Consider the following 20,676-nt stretch of genomic DNA (forward strand, 5'->3'; position numbering starts at 1 on the left):
TACCGTAACGTCACAAGAATATTTATACAATTTGTAGTAACTAAATTACCACTAATAATATAATCAAAACATAAATTTGGCATCGGCATCAACATCAGCATCAGTGCTATCATTGAGAATCTCAATCAAAAGATGGACAAAGTCTTCTCCCTTTTCCCCCATTGTAGTATTTTCCATGTGTTGTTGAATAACATCCTCCAAGAAATCATCCATTTCTTTAGCTACTCTATCGACTCGTTTATCGAACCCGTTAACACTATCAATCCAACCAAGCCAAGGAAGGAATTCCCCAACCCTAACAGTTCCCGTGAGCTCCGATAAATCCTTCAATAGCACCATGAACTTCTTCCTCTTCTCCGACTCGCTGCACCTCACTCCAAAAGACGATCTGCAAATCCCGTTGTTGGTCAACTCGACAAACATCATACTCAGGTTAATAACCGCGGGTTTCGTCTCCGAGGAAGAGGAAGAATATTCCCTGATCCTTTCCACAAAAAGGGCGGTTTCGTCTTTCCGGATGGAACGGAAAGAGTGCACGCTTTTGTTGCTCACCAGTTGGAGAACAAGAATGCTCTTCATCTGCTGATGCGATCTCTTGAGTATCATAAATATTTCCTACGAAACGTAAGATCTATTCTTTAATATTTCTCTCTGCCTTATAAAACCCTAGCACAATACGACTATTTAAAGAGAATAAAACCCTAGAATCCTAATATAACTAGGAAGATAATTACCTATACTAATAAAATACTAAATAATCTCCTAACTACTACTAACTCACGGCAATATCTATATCTAATTATACTATTCTAATTAATTAATAATTAAATATTAACTAAACCAATAATTAAATAATAAATTAAATAATATATCCCAACATTCCACCCCGCTTGAAATGAATCTTGTCCTCAAGGTTCGAATCAATTTGGTCCCTCTCTTTTGTGTTTCCACCTATGTTTGACTTCATCGACTTGCTTCCCGATTGACTCCGAAAAACACGATGAACGACCAAGCTCTTTAACACATGGCTCTTGCTGACCCCAAGAGATTCCAAAGGCTACTTTTGCGAAAATACTCAATTTTTTTCCCGATAGATAAACTTTTTTAATCGTCTTTTCAGATTTTGTCTCCTCCAAACTGACCATCGGTTCTTCGTCTCCTTTCTTTTAAACACCATGGAAATCTCCCAATATCCATAGTAGCTCTTCGCTCTCCTCTCTGGTTAATTTCTCGTCTTCGTCCCACTTTATCTCAATTGACTCCGATTCTTCTTCTTTCGGCTCTTCGTCCCACTTTATCTCAGTGGAATTCGATTCTTCTTCTTTGGGCAAACTCACAAAAATTTGGGCCTCTTCGAAAAATTCATCGTCGTCCTCTTCCTCTCCCTTCGACGATAGGCTCGGCAACGGCGGTGGTGGTGATGGTCGTGGCGGTGACGGGCAGCGGTCCCTTCGGCTTTTGTGATGGCGTTGACGTCGTCCTTGACTTTGTTCGAGCAATTTCTGAAAATTAATCCGTAATTTCTCTACGGATTTTTCCAATCGCTCCAACCGTCTTGTTTCTGACATCATGATTTTCACAAAGTTTTGATGTGATCTCAACTTTGCTCCAGCGTAGCTTTGATGTAATCGCTGCCTTGCTAACGAAGCGTTGGTGTTAATCGCAACTTCGCTCTGATACCAATTGATGCGATCTCTTGAGTATCATAAATATTTCCTACGAAACGTAAGATCTATTCTTTAATATTTCTCTCTGCCTTATAAAACCCTAGCACAATACGACTATTTAAAGAGAATAAAACCCTAAAATCCTAATATAACTAGGAAGATAATTACCTATACTAATAAAATACTAAATAATCTCCTAACTACTACTAACTCACGGCAATATCTATATCTAATTATACTATTCTAATTAATTAATAATTAAATATTAACTAAACCAATAATTAAATATTAAATTAAATAACATATCCCAACATCTGCCTCCACAGTTCGCCGTACGGCGCGAAAGTTACGTCTTTGCCGTTGTATAAGAGCTTCTTGAATGCCGTCATCGGTGGCCTGTTTGCGATGTTGAGGTCGTGAGTTTTCATGATTTCTCGGGCCTTTTCTGCCGAAGAGACGATAAGTACCGGGACGCGGCCGAAGTGAAGAAGCATGAGTAGGCCGTGTTTTTCGGACAGCGGTTTGGAAATACCGATGAGGTAACAAGCCTACTACTTGATGGAGGTTTCCGATTATTGGCAGCTTTCTTGGTGATGGAGGAAAGTTTTTCTTGTGTTTGTTGGACCATTTGGTGATAATAGACATCAACAAGAACAAAGATAATGTTATAAGAACTGGATATATGAAAAAGGGTTGCAATATTTGAATTTCCCCCATTGTTGGTGCTCTGTCTTTTGTTTGCTTTTGTGATTGTGTATGCCTTCAGCAATCTCTACAGATTAAATAACCCAACGTATGGCTTCTTTATGAGTTAATAATTACTAATTTTAATGAAATTGCATATTCATGACGTATTTTACAGTTACTGGCTTGGAAGTTGGATCTACCTTGTGTTTTTTACTTGGAAGAGTCATTTGGAAGATTACCGATAGTTCAACGAGGATTGGTTCCTTATGGGCACCGTACCGTGGTTTTTGTTATCTTGACGGATAGTTGATTCATCATTGTTTACATTCCTCAATTTTCTCCCTTATATTATACCTATATATCTATTTTTTTTTAAGTAAATTCAAATCCATTACAAGGGAAAGTAGGGGAGGGGTGACTCGAACCCTAGACCTTTACCCTATTGGTAAAGGTTAGGTACCAACTCTCCTAATGAGGGTTGGTCCTATATATCTACTTAGTCCACCTAATCTTTAATAATTAGTCCACCCGAAAATCCATATTAACGAAAAAAAAAAGCTTTTATTTTTTTTCTTTTCCTATTTTCTCCTTTTGTCACAAAAAGTCAATGTTTTCAGAAGCGGACCGGCTATAGAACCGGACGACAATTTGAGTCATGGGCTTATAGGGTCGAACCGGTTCAACCGAGTTTTTGATTTTTCCTCATATATCATTATTTTATTAATTTTAGTATATTAAAAATATTATTTTCTTTATATTTTTTATCTCCCACTTATTATTTTCACTTTTATCTATTTCACCTCACTTTTTACTATATTTTACCACTTATAATCTATATTTTTCCATTTTTTGTTCTTCGAATCCGGCAATCGGCCACCCATATTCAATCACCCATGATCATATCCGACAATCTTTCGACCACTCATGACTAAATCTGGCCACCCACTACTAAGTTTGTGAAGGTTCGCTCGAATCTAGCCACAAATAACCAACTCAACGGTGATTCGAGATGTTTTGGCCGAAAATCGGGTTCCTTGACTGACTCGTCGGTTCTCGGGTTTTACCCGGTCGAACCGGATTTCGGTCATTTGACCCCGGTTTTTGATTTTTTCGGTTTTAGATGTCAGACCGGACCGTTTTTTTGCCGGGTCACGGTCGAACCGATCCGACCGACCGGTTTGGTTCGGTTCTAACAACATTGCAAAAAGTCCTAAAAAAATCAGCACTGCCCCCGTACCCGAAAAAATTTAAGTCCACCACTAATAAATTTCTGAACTTGCCGCTCGATGGGGACCTTAGTCGCGAGGAATTTCAATGCAAGACTACACATAGTCAACACGTAAATATCTACAGATAATTTATGTACTTTTTTTTCTTTTGGCAGAAAGAGTTGTCTATATCATCAATAGTACCCCAGGCTATAGAACAAAAGTTTGATAAATAAAAAACCACACTGTAATTGAAATCTTACTATCTATATATTGGGGGCTCCTTTGGTTCACATTTTAACGCGTGATGGGATGAATAGTCCCACTTAATACGTTATTTGGTTCTATGGTTAAACCATCTGGTGATAGGTGGCCCGACAGATTTTATGACCCAATTGAATTATTATTTATCTAGCCAAATTTGGCTTGATTATTTAACACAGAACAACCCATCATCTAGTACCTTGTAAAATGTCGATATTGCCCTTAAACAATGAAACAATTACAAATATGTTACATATAAAAACCAACTTTCTTCCTAATTTCTCCGTCACAATGGAGCCCTAATTTTACAGAGGCACAACTGTTCTTCCCAAATTCTCCATTTTTGGTTAAAAATTTTGTTTTATTGAAAAATAATTTTCCTATGTGGTCCTAAAACGGAAGGGGTGGTTGGGATTAATTAAAATAAAACACGGTCGCCTCCTTTTCCATGGCGGTGTAGTTTCTTACCGGCCCAGTAGTTTTGACGGCAGCTTCCATTGTCGTCGGTCTTCGTGGGAGCCTCCTCCACGTCGCTATTGTGCAGGTGATTATTTTTTAATTCCTTTATATAACTTGATTATATTCTTACATAATGAACATAATGACGATGTATTTCTTTCTATTAGTTTTTGTCACTATTATTTATGAGTTTAGTGTTTTTGCAAATATTATAATTATTGTTTTCAAACTTCCAGAAATTCAATTTAAGGATTGTGGTGCATTATCGGTGGAGTGATGTTTATTGTGAAATGAGAATGGAAAGATGAGAAAGTGATTATACAATATTTTATATTTCAAGGGCATTTACGATAATTTTCAATTAATCCCTACTAATATCTTAATATCAACAACACAAAACAGTGTATTGTTGGTCAAGGGATTATCAATTTTGAGATGGTACCACAAACAAAATATGATGTTAAGTGTTACTTATCAATATTTTAATCTCAATATTAACTATCCCATCCCTACTTATCTATCCAAGCCATCCAACCAAAAAGGCCGTGGGATGATTATATTTTTCGTCCCTATACCATCACTCATTAGATTTTCATCCATAAACAAGATGAAATTACAGTTTACTTCTTTAAACATGTCACTTTTATGTAGTTTATGCCCCTCCATCTACTATCCAGTTAATATGGACGGAAAAAACATCTGCACCACACATGACACGTAAAAGACACCCCCAATTCATGTTAAGGTAAAATTTTAAGAGGAATTTCATAAATACCCAAATTTCTCTTCAACATCCTAATCCCCAATTTTCGAAATCTCTAAATTTCTTACAAATTCACCATTGAAATCTCATCAGCAAAACTTGAAAGCACAATTAGAAAGTGCACAATTCGAATTTAACGGTTTGTTCTATCAAAATAACTAATTTCAACATCAAAAGCCACCAATTAAAAGTAAATTTAGTTCCCTTTATCTATCCTAAATTTTCAAACCACATTGGAAATGAAAATCTTATATTATCTCTATACTGATGCACTGACTCTCGAAACTGACAAACATAAATATATCAATCCATCGTGCCACCAAACTAACGTCTGCAATAGCTGTGCAAACTCATTCTATCTTGATGAAATAATTTCTCACTCTTTTGGTAAGTTGAAATAGTACGTGCATTATATTATAAATTAAACAAATACCCATGACCTGCGAGGCATAAGTATCGGATCATTGTTAATGATTTACCAATCACGAGGTACATCGGAAAACAACATTTTTCATAATCATACTTCATCCTTGTTTTATTTATTTTTCTTGCCATTTTTTAGCCTAAGCCGCGGATTCCCCTGCTTCATTACTCTACCTCCCTCCTTATACAGGAGTTGTCTTGGCTGAATATTTTATATACCGTAAACAACACACTTTAATCAGTTATGATGTCCCTTCAAACAAGTCCAAGCTTGTCGGCAAATGTCTCTTCTATTACAATGACCACCCGGCCGCGAAGCTTATCCTGGGAATGTTTTTTATTTGCATTCACCCCTTTTGGAAAGAGCCGCTAAATCAAGTTCTAGTTTATGTTTTTTATTCCATACTTCATCCCAAAAATAGTTTTAGTTAATGAAAATAGTTGGTCTTATAACATAGTTTTACAACACATGCGCACATGGCCGGTCCGGCGTGTTTGGGGGCCAGGGCAAGCAGGGGCGGAACCACCTGCTTGCACATGGCTTTAGCAATGTTTGGTAACGTTTTCATTTCACTTTAGTTCTTCCTTTGAAACGAATTCGTGTTTGTTAAGGTTTTTTTAAAAAAAAATCCAAAACAATTTTTAGAGTTTCTCTCTCCTTCAGACATGATGTGACTACAACAGTGAAAAATACCTTTACTAAAATAAAAACAAACACCCTTTATTTTTCAAATTTCTTCTTCTATAATACATTTTCATAACACCTTTAAACATGATTTGACTGCTACAGTGTATTTTGTCTCATTTTAAATTGTAAACAAACATTACATTCATTCATCATTTATTCTCTCAAAACACATTTCCCCCAAATAAAATGAAAATTACTCCCAAAACGTATCCAAACATTGGTTTCTCTTGTAGATTTTAGTATTTAATAGCATTAAACCGCCTAAACTTTGCCCATTTTTTTGCGGATTGCCATCTGAACAAAACAAAAAAATTCCGATCCCTCTTCAACTCAATAAGTTGTGCCACATTGCCGTTAAAACCCATTTTCAGGCCAAAATGACCGGAATTACAGTCATGTGCCTTGCACATGCGATTTGGAACGGTTTGCTTGTCTTTTCCACATCATAAGCCCTAATTCCCCTAACTCCCTTTTTATTGCCATCAATTTCTATTTTCTCATTAACCTCTCTTATTTTACCTTGTTCCTCCGCTTCTCTCTTATGTAAAAATAAAGTGCTCGAAATTGGAATGCTTTTCTTCTTCATGGATCATATTTCCAACACAACTTTTTTGATAAATGATCTTTTATTATAAAATTATTGTAGGCATGATAAATAATGAATTGCAATACAATGCTACGTCCGAGAAATTTAATTTGCATATAACCAAAAAGGATAATAGGCATGATTTATATTATACTAATCTATATAAGATATTTTAAAAAAATTATTGCCTTAACGAATGACATGTGTCAAGATGCTTATGTCAAACTTTGAAATCGCTTAGTTGAACTAAATTGCTTATGCATTTTAGCCAATTGATTATTTGTCAGCTTTTATTTTTGTATAATTAAATTGTTTCCTACTTAACTTTTGTATATACATATTCTTTTATGAATTTTATATTTTATAAATTCAAAAAATATTATCTTATTTAATTTAATGTTCCGAGAAACGTAATTTTTAATGTCTTTTTTTTGTAATATTTTTTAATTTAAATATTTACGTTAATAAAATTTTAATTGAGACATACATTTGAATCATTTATGTCCAATTCTATAACAATATATATTTTTTAGGTAAAATTTATACTGCTCCCATTCAGAGTTAATGCTTTTAAGAAAATCGATTTGCTACTGCCGCCCAATTGAAATTTTTGAATTTTGAAATCTTATATTTTCTACCATTTACATGTACTACATGCACACTTTATGGTAGTCCGTAAGTATTCTGGTTTGTTTAATAATAAAGTATGAGTATGATTATAAGTATTATTTTGAGTACGAATATAAGGATTAGTATCAGTATTACTATTAGTATTGGTACCGGTATCGGTATCGGTATCGGTATCGGTAACGGTATCGGCATTAGCATTAGCATTAACATTGGTATCAGTATTAGTATTAGTATTAGTATTAGTATTAGTATTACGATTAGTGTTAGTATCAGTATTCACATTAGTATTAGTATTAGTATTAGTATTAGTATTAGTATTAGTATTAATATTAGTGAATATAATATGTATCAATATCAGCATCACTATTATCGTTATTAATATACTATTAGTATTAGTATTAGTATTAGCATTAGTATTAGCATTAGCATTAGTATTAGTATTAGTATTAGTATTAGTATTAGTATTAGTATTAATATTAGTATTAGTATTAGTATTAGTATTAGTATTGGTATTAGTATTAATGTTAGTATAATTAGTATTAGTATTAGTATTAGTATTAGTATTAGTATTAGTATTAGTATCAACATTAGTATTACAAGTTGCATGGGCAATTATATATCGTAATGCAGAGAATAGAGTATGGGTAGCATAAAGAAATTTATCAAGTTGGAATCAGGCGAATAATGTTATTAATAATTTTGTCTACAAGGAGGGTTTATAAGTGATTATGAAGGTATAGCACAAAATTGTGTAATTTTATAACAAAAATTTCATCTCTAATGTACATTAGTGCCGCTCCAATGAATTTTTTTAATCTAGGTAATTTTATATAAATTGTATTTATTTTACATTTTTAGGTGATTTATTATTCAGTAATGTGTACGGTTGAGAGAATATGAACAATGCAAAATGTGTAGGTTACTCACAAGGTATTAGATTAGTTGTAAACGATTTCAATACATTTATAAAATATCACTTTGATAACTAAATTTCATGTTAAGGATTCGAGTGCATTGGGCGAGATAGTTTTATGATTTGGGTCAGATGAGGTATTGTATATTTTATATCACAAGTATTTATTTTATATTTTATTTTATTATTATTTTTGTTTAATTTTTGTATTTAAATCAGATGGAATGGATATTTTTTTTTTGTTTTGGACTATATCATATTATATATCAATTCATTAAAGTTTTTACTATATTATTTTATTTAAATGTATTTTCATTGTTCGTTACCGTAGCTTCGTGTTATATTGTACCAACATTCAGATTAATGTACAAGAGTGGTCCATTCATTTGATTCCCCACTTGGAGTTGGTTGTGGCATTTCGGCGTGGATGGTTTGTACAAGATTGCCATTTTATATTTATGTAGACTTTTTGGTGATGATATAAAATACGAAATTGATATTTTTTGTTCGGTCGTATTTGACTTAAATCCTCGACCTTTTTTTAGTTCGGTAATTTTTTAGAATAATTTCTTTTGATTTAAAATTTGATCCCATGCATCGCACGGGTGAGATACTAATTTTTCATAACAGTACAATAGGGCAATTTGATATTCTGCATCTAAAGGGGTTATGGCTAAAATGAGATTTAAAATTGGATCTATCACTCAAGGGAAATTCAATAAGAGGGTTTTATAAAATAGGGCCCTTTTAATTTTCTGTCCAATTTGAGAATGATCACAAATTTAACTGTTAAGATTGGAAAAGCAATGGGTCCATAGCTCAGTGGTAGAGCATTTGACTGCAGATCAAGAGGTCACCGGTTCGAACCCGGTTGGGCCCTCTCAAATTTTTAATACAAAAATGGAATTTTTTCGATTGATATGGACGGAAATCGGAAATTCTCTTTTCTTCTATTTTTTTAACAATGGATATTTTTTTTTGAAGATAAGAAGGATATTGAGAGTTTAAAAAATATTTTTTTATAATTAAAATTGGATCGAATATTAAAATCATTTAAAGTTTAAGAAGAAAACAAAGCAAATTGATATTGAGTTTTAGGAATCAAATGGAAAATATTTTTGCAGATTAGAAATTTTCATATCATAAAAGAGAGAATAAGAAAATTTTGTTTTAATTTTCACACATACTTAATGTTGTAAAGATTCTATATACATATCGATGGAAATCGAAAATTCAATCTATATCTTATATATATAAGAAAGAAACGCTGGGCAATCCTAAAAAACCCTAATGGAATTTCTGTAATTATTTATTTTTAATATTTTTTCTCTACTAATTTCTAACTATAATTTTTAACAATTATAAAAATTAAAACTAACCCGTGAAGGATCTTACCTTATTGGTACTTATATAGTTATTTATTTTTAATATTTTTTCTCTACTAATTTTTTAACTATAATTTTCAACAATTATTAATCTCCAATTTTTCATCAATATATCTCAAATCTTAAGAGATAAAGCTAGAAATTCGATTTGTTTAAATCTTAGTCTATTTATTTGCATTATAAATCTTAATATGTAAGATTTAAAAAAAACTAATGTTATATTAAATATGAATAATACTACATTATTAAATTCTACTATATTAGTGGACTATATTTTCTTATTATGTATTAAATTGATTATTATTTTTTTCACTATTTAAATAATATTCCGTGCATCGCACGGGGGGGAATGCTAGTATAATATAAAAAGAGGATATATGCCCTATATGAATGACATGTGGCATATGTCTATGTCATTTATTAAAATTGGTTAGTTGAAATTCAATTGATGAGGTGGATTCCTCAATTTGTGAGTAGTCATTTTTAATTTGGTATGTATTTAAGTTATTTCCTATTTAGCATTTGCACAGTTATTTAAACATTTACAACATGTATATATATTGTTTCCAAATTTAATATTATATAAATTCGAAAAAAAATATATCTTATTTATATTGGAAATATTTCAAAATAAATTTACTAAAAAAATTTAGGATACTCAATTTGTTTACGAATATTCAAATAATTTTCAGAAAAAAACATTTTTTTAATATTAAAATATTAAAATAAAGGAATGCGGTTGTATTTTTTTTTTAATTCTCAATATTTTGAAATATTCGAATATGCATTCAATAAAAAAATTATTAAAAAAATATTTTATTTTTACATTGTACTATTTAATAAATATACAATATTTTTTGTTCATAATAATTTGAAATTGCGTATTTCTATTATACGTTCAACAGTTATACTGTTTGAATTTATAAAATTTATTTTTTCATTAATACATTACCATATTAAGACGATGATTGTATTAATACATTATTATATTTTGATTTCTTTTTTTAATTTCAGATTTCAAATTAAAAATAATTATTTTAATCTGAAATTTAATAATAGGCATTGTATTAATACAATCATATTAAGACATTACTTATTAATCGATTTTTTTATGAATATATTACTATATTATGACGATAATTGTATTAATAATTAAATATAAACTATATCATTGATTGATATAGATTATATCAATCATATTAATCAATTAATTAAAAGTAGGCATTCCAGATATTTTGGTGTCATACTAATTTGGATTTATTTTATTTCCTTTTGCAAACATAGTATATTTATGGATTTGGATGTTTAAAAAAATTAATTTAATTAATATATTGCTTAAGATATTATGAAATTTATATTTTTATTACTATAATTATAATACGAAAAATGATAAAAATAGTGTGTATATTTCATATATTTTGATTTTTTATTAAAATTCGGATATGCATTTAGTATCGAAATCATTTGTACATACATATCTATATATGTATATATAGTTATATACCATCAATATCATATCCATTATTTATTGATAACTTATGGAAATAATATCACCATAATTAATTATAATTTATGTAAAGTTTGACTTTTAATTATTAATTATTAATAAGTTATGTGAATTTGCATCAAATAAAATCAATCACCGGATTTGTTGTCAATCATATCTATTTTTTATTTTATGAAATCAATTTACATTTATTTTAATTATGTCAAACTATGGTGAAATATATATATATATATATATATATATATATATATGCATATATGTTTTAGTATATATGCATTTATATATACATTAACTAATATAAAAAATATATAATTTCCTTAAAATTGTTTTATTTACTTATTTATTGTGTGAAAATTAAGTATAAATACCCCCGATCTCAACTCCAACTTATTCATCTCACTTTTCATCTACATATTTTGCTATAATCATGCTAAACTAAGGTCTTCATCCTAAAAATCTTTTTTTCCCCTTTTGTTTTGTAAATTCATGATGCAATTAATATTTATCGATGCGTTCGTTTGAAGCATTTTATTTGTCATTGAATATTTATGATGTTATTCATTTATTATGTATGTGTACATATAACAATCTAACTTATGTTTGTTTTGTTTTTTTTTTTTTTTTTTGTTTTTTTTTCAGATCCATGGATAGCATCATTTGTGTTATACGTGACGACATTAGCAAGAGAAAAGCCCCGCGACGTTGTATAACACACATAAATATGATCCGCTATATTGTAAGGATTGATTTAGAAAAAAAATTGTTATGCATTTCCACCTTTTGATTATACGTGAGATGATTGTAAGCTTGGTTTCGATGATAAAGAAATTGAGATTAATGAACTTGATTGAGCATATTGTAATAAATTTTATTTAGCGTTTACATATTTTTGTAACAATATTAATTTTTGTGTCCATTAATAATGCTTATTTTTATCTATTTTAATCATATGTACATACATTATTATTAATTTGTACGTTCATATTAGTTTCTATGATTTTATTTCAATAAATTTAGATCATATTTATTTGTTTATTTTCATTATTTTGTAAATAAAGTTGTATTTACCATCTATATATAATATAAAAAGATGATCTATGCCCTCTATGAAAGACATGTGGCAAATGTCTATGTCATATCTCCAAATTGCTTAGTTGGAGTTCAATTGATCATGTGTATTCCTCAATTGATTAGTTGACATTTTTATTTTGGTATGTTTTTAAGGTCTTACATATTTAACATTTGTACACTCATTTAAATATTTACCACATATTTACCTTATTTATAATTATAATTTTCCGAAAAATGTAATATTTCGATTCTTTTTTCGTATTATTTTTATTTAAATTTGTAATTAAACAGTTATGTTAATAATTTTGTAATATAAATATATACATTTGAATAATTTATGAAATTTTTGTGTATTTTGGGATATCTGTATAAAATTTGAATATTTATATTTTTTTAATTTAGTTATATTTGAATATTTATCGTCTTAAATTAGTACATTACAATTAAAACAACAATATATTTTTAACCTTTTTTAATATTCGGATAATATTTTTACAAATTATTAATAATTCAAATGAACTTATGAATTAATTAATTTATCAACATACATGGAAATAATTAAATATAGATGATATGGTTTTAAATATAGATCATATCATTGATTGATATGGATTATATCAAGTGTAATTTATCAAGGGACTTGCTTTTTGCGGTTGTAAATTTGCTATTTGCAGTTTATTATTAAAATATTCTCTCTCTCTGGAAAAAGAAGATTTTGAAGGGAATTTGCTTAAAAATCATTCTTGTTGGTGTGATATACGAACACAAATGAGCTCATCGGATGAAGATCGTGATAGCGGATCTACCGAGGTAAAAATTCCGTCTTCTCGATCGAAAAAACTGGGAAAATTGTGCAAACGCGCAACTTGGGCGCCCAATTAAGCAGTGCACGCCGAAGTTGGGCGTGCAGTTGGCAGCTCCACGCCCAATGCGGGCGCCCGGAAGCCAACTGCACGCCCAACTTGGGCGTGCACTGCTTAATTGGGCGCCCGAGTTGGGCGTCCGGTTCAAATCTGCTTTTTTTTTTAATAAATTTCTAATGTTTTTTTCAGGACTATACGTCTACAATTAAAGTTGATCATACCGATTATTTTACAACAACTCAATTGTTTGACTCGGGGGACGAGTTAGTGGCTTGGGCGAGGTCCGCTGCAAGAGCTCTTTTCGTGAGAGTAATCAAAAAAAGTGCCCCCAAAACAAAGAAAGTGTGTCTGACTTGTGACTTGTTCGGAGGGCCCCAAGAAAGTAACGTAGAGGCGGCCTCGAAAGGTTTGGTAGCAAAAAAATAAACTGTGGTTTTCAAATTGTCGGAGAGCGGCGGTTGGACGATAGATGGGGGCTCAAAATAGTATATCGGAAGCATAGTCATTTTTCGATATACATGTCTGGGCATGGGATTAGTGCATTGAATGAAGCGGAGGTGAAGATTATCAAGGATCTTTCACAAAGTCATGTGCCCCCAAGAAGATTTTGGCTAACTTGAGACAAAATGGCTTGGGTCTCGATGCTTATTCGAAACAAATGTATAATGAAAAGGCGAAATTGAGAAGATTAGCTAGGGGTGACTGTACAGTGATGCAACATTTGATTGGGTTGCTTGAGGAGCATAACTATTACAAGTGGTTCCGTACAGATGAAACCACACATGAAGTTATTGATTTGATGTGGGCTCACCCTCTATCTGTCGAATTGTTAAGTAAGTTTCCGTACGTTTTACTACTTGACAGTACTTACAAAACCGAATCGGGCGTTTGAACACCCCATGGGCGCCCATCTTGGGAGTTCATCCTAAAATTACCGGAAAAAAAAAAGCCCCTACAATTCAAGTTGTAGGGGCTTTAAACATGAAATTGGTTGCGTAAGCGACATGGGCAATGCATATAAACCATAAATTAGTCGAAATTACCTCAAAAAATCGAAGCCCAATAGTTCTTGAAGCTTGAATTCGAAATTTCGATTTTTTTTTTTTTGCTATTTGCGGTTTTGTGGTTTTTGTAGGTTTAGAGAGAGAGTGGGTTTTTTTTATGAACCGCGAATAGCAAAAACGTAACCGCGAATAGCATTTCACTTTATCAATCAATTAAAAGTCCATCATCTATATATAATATAAAAAGAGGATCTATGCCCTCAATGATTGACATGTGGCAAATGATGATGTCATTTGTCAAAATAGCTTAGTTGGAGTTCAATTGATGAGATGGATTCTTCAATTGATTAGGTGGCATTTTTATTTATGGATGTTTTTAAATTTTTTCCTATTTTACATTTACACAATCATTAAATAATTACCACATGTATATATATTATTTCCAAACTTAATATTTTATAAATTCGAAATAAAAAAAAATCTTATTTATATTTTCAGTATTTCAAAATATATTTATTGAAAAAAATTCATGAAACTCAATCTTTTTACGAATATTCAAATAATTTTCATAAAAATTTTTTTTTTGTTTTAAATACTAAAATAGTAAAATAAAGGAATATGTTGCTGTTGGTTTTTTTTTTTTTTTTTTTTTTTAATTTTCAATATTTTAGAATATTCGAATATCCATTCCATTAAAAATAATAATAATAAAATGTTTTATTTTTAATTGAACTATTTAATAAATATACATTATTTTTTGTATGTAATTTTTATTATACCATATTTCAAATTAAAAATAATTATTCTATTTAATAAATATGAAATATTTTGAAATTTGAAAATTTAATATTTTAAATGCAGTATATTTTAACAATTTAAAGCATATTTGCTGTTTTCTAAATTTTTTGTGATCTTCAGCCCGCAATTGTTAGGACAAGAAATTGTTTTCTAAATACAGTAGTTTTAAAGTATATTTCGAAAACACTATTTATTATATAATATGTTTCGGACTATAAACCGGATTATGCATTATATTTGTTAATTACTATTTGAAATAAAATATCAAATCACCAATACAAAGGAATCTTTATTATTCCAAGATTCCTTCATATCATCTTTGATTGATTTAATTTACACTTTAATTCAAAATTGAATGGTAAAAAATAAAAATCGTATCTTCATATTTAATGTTTTTATATTGCAAGATTTTTTTCTACAAGTTATTATTTTATTTTTTTGGGTTGTTTCCTTTATTTGTTTGATTTGATTTGATTCACTAATATATAAATCTTTTGAATTTTTAAATTTTCCATAAAATTAAGTTCATTTTCAATACTATATAAACCCCTCAATGTTCATTTCATTTCTATCTACCACCATTCGATTACAAAGTGCACAATGTTCGTATTATACAGTTTCATATTACATTTTTTTTAATAATTACTTTTATATATACATATTAGTACTATTTTTATTTCTTTCTTTTGGGTTTTAATTTTAATATACTTTTTTAATTGTTTTCATGCAGTTTATTAAATAAAGTCGTTCGTACTTTATGAAGATCAAAAAAATTGTTTGAGCTCATTTCAAACAATGTGTTCTTTGCAACGCTTATTTTGATCATAATTTCGATCCATGTATGTGCGTCTCATGTAGGGAATTAATCAAAGTCGTTCCATGCTCTGGATCTTGCATTGTATGTTCCTTGAAAATGTAGTATTTTTATAATTAAAAATTTACATTAACATCATTCCATGTATTTTGATATCATATTAATTTTCATTTATTTTAATTCTTGCAAATATAGTATATTTATAGACTTAAATGTTTAAACCAAATTGAAAATTTTAATTTTTATATATTATGAAATTTATATTTTTATTATTAAAATACAAAAACAAATGTATGTATATTTCATATATTTTGAAATTTTTCTAAAATTTGGATATGCATTTATTATATAAATCATTTCTCTATAATATGTATATTATATACCATAATGTCAAAAGTTTTTATCATTTCAATATATGATAATATCATAACAAGTTGAGTTTATTGCGAGATTTTTTGATAATATATACGAATTGCATAATATAAACTATGCATGATTTTCATATTTTGCATGATACCTATTAATATGTCTGAGTCATTTCCATATTTTATAATATATATTATACACGTTTCTTCTATTTAATGTTTCATGAATTATTTAATTAATAAAACTAATTTCTTTTATTCTAATTTTTTTTTTAATTTCTGATCTAATTAGTTCTATTAATATTTTTTCAAGTCTTCCAATATTTTAGAATGAAAATAATCCGTGTAATAAATTAAAATCATCAAAATCCGAAAGTAAATTAGAAATTTGAAATTTCATATTAAAATTAATATCATCTAATAATTATTGTAATGCAATAATTATTTAAATATACATACTATTAATTTTCTTTTATTTAATTTCTGATAAAATTAGTTCTACTACTATCTTATGCATTTTTATATTTTAATGTAACCGGATTTCAAATTTTATAAAATTTGAATATTTAAGTTTTCCTTTTAATATGTTGCCAAAATACTCTCCCAATTAATTTAGACTTTGAATGATTACTTATTTATGATGATTTCTTTTAGTTATCCAATTTTCGTAAACAAAAAATTCAATCAATGGCATATGGGGTATGTGTATATTCAGTTATGGTATCCGGTTTTGATTTGAGTTGAGTTTTGGAACCAATATGGTATATGTATATTCAGTTATGTATTGTATTTAACGATTTTGTTACTATTCCATTACTAAAATCCGAAATGTGAGGACTTTTGATCATATTTTTTTATTATTTTTTCGTTTCACTTTTATTGCCGCCCATGACCAATTAATTTGAAATTTGAATTCATAAAATTTCCTAAACGATATATCCTAATCAAAATTATATAATCCCCATTCATTTTATTCACACTACCCACATAGTATGATGTAGATTACATTGAATTTGATTTTTTTTTTGTTTATATCTTTTGTGCATTTTTCTTCTCTTATTTTTTGTTGGTATTTATATGTTGATGTTTTCGTAATTTTTTATATATGTTTTTAACTCCATTTGATATTTCTATTTAGTTAAATAATAACATGTTATATGTTTTATGTTTTTCTTGCAGAGTATTTTCACGAATCCAACTTCGATCATACATAATTCATCGAAACGGGGTTGCTTACATTTTTTATTTACAATTATTTATTTTATTATTCAATAACTTTTATAATACGAATATTTTATTATATAGTTTTCTATAATTTTTTTTTTAATTTTCTATTTATTTATTTGTATCATTAACACAATTTGATATATGATTTTTTTTTTTTGTTATATAGAAGTGACAAAATTTAGCCACTTAGTTGAGGCCAAATCATGTGCACTTGTGCAATTGTTGAAAAATAGGCAAAAATATATAGTGGAATTATCCAGTTACTTTGTTTGAGTGGAAAATACAAAGCATACAGGTACATATAAAAATTCGCGGAATAAATGAGACTATAAAGAAATTAGAAATGCAAAATGGGATTCAAGGAAGTTTGACTGCAACATTATATTTGTATGAAGTATGAACGCCATTGGCCCATTCTTTAATTTGGCAAAGCTACTATTAGGCTTATCTTCCTATTTTTTTTAGTAAGTTACAAAATTTTATATAAGTGTTTGCCGCACTTTGATTATTCATGGTAAATAGTTTTAAGATTATATATTATCACAATCGATTAAGACAAGTCTTTCGTATATACGACAATTTTTTTGTCTACATGATTCAATTTTAAAGAATCTATCACATTAAATGCTATATTATATTATAAATTTTGTTAGTATCTTTATTCACTTAATAATGTTTTGATGAGAATTACTATTTCCTTATATTCGTTTGACATTCACTCGTCATTATCTACTTTCTGTTTCCTTTATTTTTGTCATGTTTGTTATCAATATATTCCGATCAATTTACATATTAATTTATTTTAACTTTGTCAAAAATATTGATATGAATTTGATATATTCAAATCTTATTTTCAAAACTATACGAGTTTTTAATTTTTTTATTTCCTCAAATTATATTCTTTAATTACCTTAAATGGATAGATTATTTTAATATGTCATCCCAATCTTATATATTTATTTGAACTTATGAATATCAAGTTTTAATTAGTTGACTTGATAAATTATATAAATACGCAAAAAGAAAAAATCATTGATTGTAATTAGAAGTGTTTTAATCTTGCCTTCATGATCCGAATAGCATAATGTGTTTTGGTATAAATAAAAACCGCGTGAGTTTATTTAATAAGCTAATTTTTCAAATAAGCATGTGACATCATCAAACAACAATCAATACCTTTAGTATTACACTCCTCATAAAAGTGAAAGAAATTTTAAATATAAAATAGCGTGTTATATTCATATTATAAGAAAGGAAATTAGATTAATTGAGATTTTAAATATCATAACTTTTTTTATAAATGATCTTTTATTATAAAATTATTGTAGGCATGATAAATAATGAATTGCAATACAATGCTACGTCCGAGAAATTTAATTTGCATATAACCAAAAAAGACAATAGGCATGATTTATATTATACTAATCTATATATAATATTTTAAAAAAATTATTGCCTTAGCGAATGACATGTGTCAAGATGCTTATGTCAAACTTTGAAATCGCTTAGTTGAACTAAATTGCTTATGCATTTTAGTCAATTGATTATTTGTCAGCTTTTATTTTTGTATAATTAAATTGTTTCCTACTTAACTTTTGTATATACATATTCTTTTATGAATTTTATATTTTATAAATTCAAAAAATATTATCTTATTTAATTTAATGTTCCGAGAAACGTAATTTTTAATGTCTTTTTTTTGTATTATTTTTTAATTTAAATATTTACGTTAATAAAATTTTAATTGAGACATACATTTGAATCATTTATGTCCAATTATATAACAATATATATTTTTTAGATAAAATTTATACTCCTCCCATTCAGAGTTAATGCTTTTAGGATAATCGATTTGCTATTGCCGCCCAATTGAAATTTTTGAATTTTGAAATCTTATATTTTCTACCATTTACATGTACTACATGCACACTTTAGGGTAGTCCGTAAGTATTTTGGTTTGTTTAATAATAAAGAATGAGTATGATTATAAGTATTATTTTGAGTACGAATATAAGGATTAGTATCAGTATCAGTATTAGTATCGGTACCGGTATCGGTAACGGGATCGGTATCAGCATTAGCATTATTTTTATCATTATCATTAGCATTAGCATTAACATTAGTATTAGTATTAGTATTAGTATTAGTATTAGTATTAGTATTAGTATTAGTATTAGTATTAGTATTAGTATTAGTATTAGTATTAGTATTAGTATTAGTATTAGTATTAGTATTAGTATAAGTATTAGTATATGTATTAGTATTACGATTAGTGTTAGTATCAATATTCACATTAATATTAGTATTAGTATTAGTATTAATATTAGTGAATATAATATGTATCAATATCAGTATCACTATTATAGTTATTAATATACTATTAGCATTAGTATTAGTATTAGTATTAGTATTAGTATTAGTATTAGTATTACTATTAGTATTAGTATTAGCATTAGTATTAACATTAGCATTTGTATTAGTATAAGTATTAGTATTAGTATTAGTATTAATATTAGTATTAGTATTAGTATTAGTATTAGTATTAATATTAGTATTAGTATTAGTATTAGTATTAGTATTAGTATTGATATTAGTGATAATATTAGTATAATTAGTATTAGTATTAGTATTAGTATTAGTATTAGTATTAGTATTAGAATTAGTATTAGTAATAATATTAGTATTAATATTAGTATTAGTATTAGTATTAGTATTAGTATTAGTATCAACATTAGTGTTACAAGTTGCATGGACAATTATATATCGTAATGCAGAGAATAGAGTATGGGTAGCATACAGAAATTTATCAAGTTGGAATCAGGCGAATAATGTTATTAACAATTTTGTCTACAAGGAGGGTTTATAAGTGATTATGAAGATATAGCACAAAATTTTGTGATTTTATAACAAAAAAAATCATCTCTAATGTACATTAGTGCCGCTCCAATGAATTTTTTTAATCTTGGTAATTTTATATAAATTGTATTTATTTTACATTTTTAGGTGATTTATTATTCAGTAATGTGTACGACTGAGAGAATATGAACAATGCAAAATGTGTAGGTTACTCACAAGGTATTAGATGAGTTGTAAAGGATTTCAATGCATGTATAAAATATCACTTTGAGAACTAAATTTCATGTTAAGGATTCGAGTGCATTGGGCGAGATAGTTTTACGATTTGGGTCAGATGAGGTATTGTATATTTTATATCACAAGTATTTATTTTATATTTTATTTTATTATTATTTTTGTTTAAGTTTTGTATTTAAATCAGATGGAATGGATATTTTTTTGTTTTGGACTATATCATATTATATATCAATTAATTAAAGTTTTTACTATATTATTTTA

General features: G+C 28.2%; 1 non-coding gene and 1 pseudogene across 1 annotated transcript; one reads left to right on the forward strand and one right to left on the reverse strand.

Moving 5' to 3' along the window:
• Window positions 1-63: 63 nt before the first annotated feature.
• Window positions 64-2,161, reverse strand: LOC105949719 (cytochrome P450 736A117 pseudogene; annotated as a pseudogene).
• A 6,935-nt stretch (window positions 2,162-9,096) lies between these two features.
• Window positions 9,097-9,168, forward strand: TRNAC-GCA (transfer RNA cysteine (anticodon GCA)). The gene has a single exon. It is a non-coding gene; the product is annotated as a tRNA-Cys (tRNA).
• Window positions 9,169-20,676: the final 11,508 nt, after the last annotated feature.

The sequence above is a fragment of the Erythranthe guttata genome, chromosome 10, assembly GCF_056151865.1.
Source record: "Erythranthe guttata isolate IM_541 chromosome 10, IM_541, whole genome shotgun sequence".
Lineage (NCBI taxonomy): Eukaryota > Viridiplantae > Streptophyta > Magnoliopsida > Lamiales > Phrymaceae > Erythranthe > Erythranthe guttata.